The following is a 5,886-nucleotide window of genomic DNA, read 5'->3' on the forward strand; positions in this document are numbered from 1 at the left end:
TCTGTTATAACAACTCACAGATTCGTGGCATCAAATAAGCACAGTTTCTATCGAATAAACACTGCGTCTTTGAATACTGTGTCAAATCTAACGTGTATTTTTTCTGCTGAAAACGATACAAATAACACGCGAAATATAATGTTTTTACTGATTACTGCTCTTGTTATTATTAACTGCAGTAACAAAACCGTAAAGATTCTACCAGTTGTCGAAGGCGAATAGGACGTTCCACAACAAGTTATCATATTCCAACTGCTGACTTAAGCCGGAGAAAAAAATCAGTGTCGAAAGGATAATGGCGTTCAATAAAGCACAAATGGAACATTTTTAAAAACTTGGAGACTCTGGAATCTAAATATAACTTTACGTCCCATCGAGTCTATAATGAAGACGAAACGAGAATACAGACTGTACAGGGAAAATTGCCGAAAAGTGTCGCAAGAAAAGGCCGAAGATGTATAAGTAAAGTAGTGGCGGCTGGTAGAGGTGCAACAGTTTCTGTGGCTTGCTGAATGAGGGCCACAGGATATTACCTATCGCTGATATAAATCTTCAAAAAAATGGGGAAAAAAGGAACGCAGCGCTAATCAATGGTGCCTCTCCAGGTTCAGTAACGCAAGTGTCAGAGAAGGGGTACATGACAAAAGGCCGTTTTTATTGGATGAGTCCAGCATTTCCGGAAATATGTGAACGCTACCTCAGACAATCCAGCGTTACTAGTTCAGCCGTATCACGGTTTATATTTATCAGTGGAGGAGTCCGCAGCTCGTGGTCTTGCGGTAGCGTTCTCGCTTCCCGCGCACGGGGTCCCGGGTTCGATTCCCGGCGGGGTCAGGGATTTTCTCTGCCTCGAGATGACTGGGTGTTGTGTGTCATTCATCATCATTTCATCGTCATTGACTCGCAAGTCGCCGAAGTGGCGTCAACTACAGAGGACTTGCAATACGGAGGCCGAACTTCCCCGCATGGGGCCTCCCGGCCAACAATGCCATACGATCATTTCATTTCATTTCAGTGGAGGAGATAACATTCTCTAAAGAAAATAGCATTCACTTACTCAGTTTGACTCCACACAGTAGCAAAAAGACCCAACCGCTGGATTGCCGTTTCTCCAAGACTTTGAAGATAGTATATGACGAATTATGCGATCAATGGTCAGTGAACCACGATGCTGGTGGTATAACAACATATGAAGTGGCAAGTCTTCTTCCTCAGGCCTTTTCAAGAGTAGCAACGGTGAAAAGAACCTCTAGTGTAGTGGAATTGTTCCAGTAAAGAAGTTCGTTTCCACATAAGATGTTCTATCATAGCAGGTAACTAAGCAGCCACAAGCTGATAATCAATAGAATGAAGCAGCTACTCCATCAGTGCCGATACCATCTGTCTCTGTTACGAACAGCCGAGTATAATCCGAATCCATGTCATCTGACACCAAAACGCTCCGACTAGCAGCTGAATCCAGCGGTTTACTACTCGCATCAACAGCCTAGTAGCAGCTGAATCTGTACCATTTATTTTTACTTATGAGATGAACAACCGTGTACCACGTGGCCCATTTCCTCGACTTCTGGTATCAGTAACAACCGACAGATCAAAGAACAAACACAGTGTTAATAACAGAAATATCTACTCATTCTACAGAGGATTAGCATTCCATATGGAGCCATGAGAGATGCTACGTCTTGTAAACTTCCTGCTATACGAACATTCACCTGCTGATTTACATCTTCTACCGAAGTGCACAGTGCCGCCAAAATGGCGGAACAACACACCAAATTTAAATTTATTAGTAGAGCAACAGTCCCTCACGGATGATAGACTGAAGAAGAACGCTGTGAACAGAACCCTGTTCAAAACTAGCAGTAAGAGAAAAAAAAGGAGAAACGATACTCCCATATGACGTGTAATTTGTAGAATCTCGTTTATTATATCTGTGACACTTTGGCCTACCTCACTTGATTATTTTATCCATCCCTTGATTACGTTTTAAATATTACATGTTATCCAAGGGTTTGTGCTAGGTTTTGACATTTAGACTAATTTTCCTCGTCCGCATTCACTACCTTAGCTATCAAAGCTGCATCGTGCGATTCTTGTTATTACTACTGCTGGTACGGCTTGATGAGTATTTAGTGTGTCGGTGAACGTTTTTTAGCACAAAAAGCCACGGCTCACCTTGTCGCACAACGATAAACGTGTAGAAGAACATTGGAATGCCTTTATTGCACTCTCAGTAAACTTTATATTTGGGAAATAGCACCCAGATTGTTACTAGAACCACAGACGCGAATATAAAACTGTGCAAAACTGGGTGAGGTTTGATCAATATGTGTACTATTGCAAGGTTGTTTATGTTAACGATGCTTCAAAGGCCCTTGTCCGAAATAAGTCAAGAAACAATGACTGTTCTCGCTGCATCCACTGTTAGGTTATTTTTATTCACAAGACCAGTTTCATTTTTAAATATAATATCTCATTAGTTCATTCCATATTTAGTCGCATAGCCGAAATTTACTTTTTCGCTAACAGTGGCTGCAGAACGATCATTACTAGTCTTCATTATCTGTAGTATTGTTTTTAATTTGCTATAATTCTGATATTCTGTATTTTTTTTTATTCTCTGACGCTATATTTTTTTCTAATAAAATGTCCCAATTGTTACTACACAAATCTCGAATGCCCCCTGGTTTACCGAGCGAGGTGGCGCAGTGATTAGCACACTGGACACGCATTCGGGAGGACGACGGTTCAATCCCAGCTCCGACCATCCTGATTTAGTTTTTCCGTGATTTTCCTAAATCGCTTCAGGCAAATTCCGGGATGGTTCCGTTGAATGGGCACGGCCGATTTCCTTCCCTAATAGGATGAGGCCGATGACCTCGCTGTTTGGTCCCCTCCCCCAAATCAACCAACTAGCCAACCTCCTGGTTACTTTATACACTTGTTGTGTTATTCCGTCCGAAGACTCTAGATGCAGCACTCCACGCTAATCCATCTTGTACAAGCCTCTTCTTCTCTGCACATCTACCGCAACCTATACCCATTTGAACCCGCTTACTGCAGCCAAACCATAACGCCATGCCAGAGTGAGATTTTCACTCTGCAGCGGAGTGTGCGCTGATATGAAACTTCCTGGCAGATTAAAACTGTGTGCCCGACCGAGACTCGAACTCGGGACCTTTGCCTTTCGCGGGCAAGTGCTCTACCAACTGAGCTACCGAAGCACGACTCACGCCCGGTTCTCACAGCTTTACTTCTGCCAGTATCTCGTCTCCTACCTTCCAAACTTTACAGAAGCTCTCCTGCGAACCTTGCAGAACTAGCACTCCTGAAAGAAAGGATATTGTGGAGACATGGCTTAGCCACAGCTTGGGGGATGTTTCCAGAATGAGATTTTCACTCTGCAGCGGAGTGTGCGCTGATATGAAACTTCCTGGCAGATTAAAACTGTGTGCCCGACCGAGACTCGAACTCGGGACCTTTGCCTATCGCGGGCAAGTGCTCTACCAACTTGCCCGCGAAAGGCAAAGGTCCCGAGTTCGAGTCTCGGTCGGGCACACAGTTTTAATCTGCCAGGAAGTTTCATAACGCCATGGTTTCCCTCTATAATATTTAACCCCATTTCCCCCCGCCCCTCCCCCCCCCGGCACACGCACACACACACACACATACACACGCGCGCGCGCGCACACACACACACACACACACACTCACACACACACACTCACACACACACACACACACACACACACACACACACACACACACTTCTTTCCATTACCACACTTCTTTCCCTTGATACCTCAGGAATCAGTACCATCAGCCCAATTCCTTCTTTTAGTCAAGTTTTCAAGTTGTGTCCCATACGTAATACACTCAACCCATTCACTACCAATTATTGTTCACATTTAAATACATTAACATATGTTTATTTTAATTAATATCGTAATCAGAAGTAACAATATGAAAAAATATTACCCGCCGTTCCTTTTTCCAAAGTGAAGGGAGCTGGGACATATGGAGAAAAACTGCAAGACATACAGAAAACAGTCTCACATCAGTAGATAGAGTCTGCAGTTCACATTATAGGTGCTCAATACAGGTATCCCTTGCGATGTGGCAAATTTAGAGTCGTAGATTTGTGAAACTACAGTCTACTATCGTAGACTACCATAAGTAAGAATAGACTACGGTAGTTTTCTCAGTAGCTTTGGACAGTGGATGTCATACCCTCGTTACCTGTGTGTTGGGTGTGTCGCACATTTATCAGGCATTACCTAGTAACGATCGCTTTATTTACGTGTTCGATCAGTGTCTTACTAAATTCCTCTAAAAACCGGGAGTGGTGAACTGTCTATAAACTGAGTGAGGATATACAGGGTGATTCAAAAAGAATACCACAACTTTAAAAATGTGTATTTAATGAAAGAAACATAATATAACCTTCTGTTATACATCATTACAAAGAGTATTTAAAAAGGTTTTTTTTTCACTCAAAAACAAGTTCAGAGATGTTCAATATGGCCCCCTCCAGACACTCGAGCAATATCAACCCGATACTCCAACTCGTTCCACACTCTCTGTAGCATATCAGGCGTAACAGTTCGGATAGCTGCTGTTATTTCTCGTTTCCAATCATCAATGGTGGCTGGGAGAGGTGGCCGAAACACCATATCTTTAACATACCCCCATAAGAAAAAATCGCAGGGGGTAAGATCAGGGCTTCTTGGAGGCCAGTGATGAAGTGCTCTGTCACCGGCTGCCTGGCGGCCGATCCATCGCCTCGGGTAGTTGACGTTCAGGTAGTTGCGGACAGATAAGTGCCAATGTGGTGGCGCTCCATCCTGCTGAAATATGAATTGTTGTGCTTCTTGTTCGAGCTGAGGGAACAGCCAATTTTCTAACATCTCCAGATACTGTAGTCCAGTTACAGTAGCACCTTCGAAGAAAAAGGGACCAAAAACTTTATTGGCTGAAATGGCACAGAAAACGTTCACCTTAGGCGAGTCACGTTCATACTGAGTTGTTTCCCGCGGATTCTCAGTGCCCCATATACAGACATTGTGACGGTTGACTTTCCCGTTAGTGTGGAAAGTTGCTTCATCACTAAACACAATCTTTGAAACGAAAGATTCATCTGTTTCCATTTGAGCAAGGATAAAATCACAGAAATCGATTCTTTTAATCTTATCAGCTGCAGACAGTGCTTGAACCAATTTCAGACGATAAGGTTTCATAACTAACCTTTTTCGTAGGACTCTCCATACAGTTGATTGTGGAATTTGCAGCTCTCTGCTAGCTCTGCGAGTCGATTTTCCTGGGCTGCGAACAAATGCTTGCTGGATGCGTGCTACATTTTCATCACTCGTTCTCGGCCGTCCAGAACTTTTCCCTTTGCACAAACACCCATTCTCTGTAAACTGTTTATACCAACGTTTAATACACCACCTATCAGGAGGTTTAACACCATACTTCGTTCGAAATGCACGCTGAACAACTGTCGTCGATTCACTTCTGCCGTACTCAATAACACAAAAAGCTTTCTGTTGAGCGGTCGCCATCTTAGCATCAACTGACGCTGACGCCTAGTCAACAGCGCCTCAAGCGAACAAATGTACAACTAAATGAAACTTTATAGCTCCCTTAATTCGCCGACAGATAGTGCTTAGCTCTTCCTTTTGTTGTTGCAGAGTTTTAAATTCCTAAAGTTGTGGTATTCTTTTTGAATCACCCTGTATAAAGGGCGGGGTAACGTACGGAACATTTTTGTTGTGCATACTTATCCTCCTATCTGTTATTTACAAATAAACAGTATTTATAGCAAAACTGAAACTGTCAATATGTAATTCAGATTTATTAGAAAATTTGTTAGTTTGTAACTTGAAA

The sequence above is a fragment of the Schistocerca americana genome, chromosome 3 (assembly GCF_021461395.2).
Source record: "Schistocerca americana isolate TAMUIC-IGC-003095 chromosome 3, iqSchAmer2.1, whole genome shotgun sequence".
Classification (NCBI taxonomy): domain Eukaryota; kingdom Metazoa; phylum Arthropoda; class Insecta; order Orthoptera; family Acrididae; genus Schistocerca; species Schistocerca americana.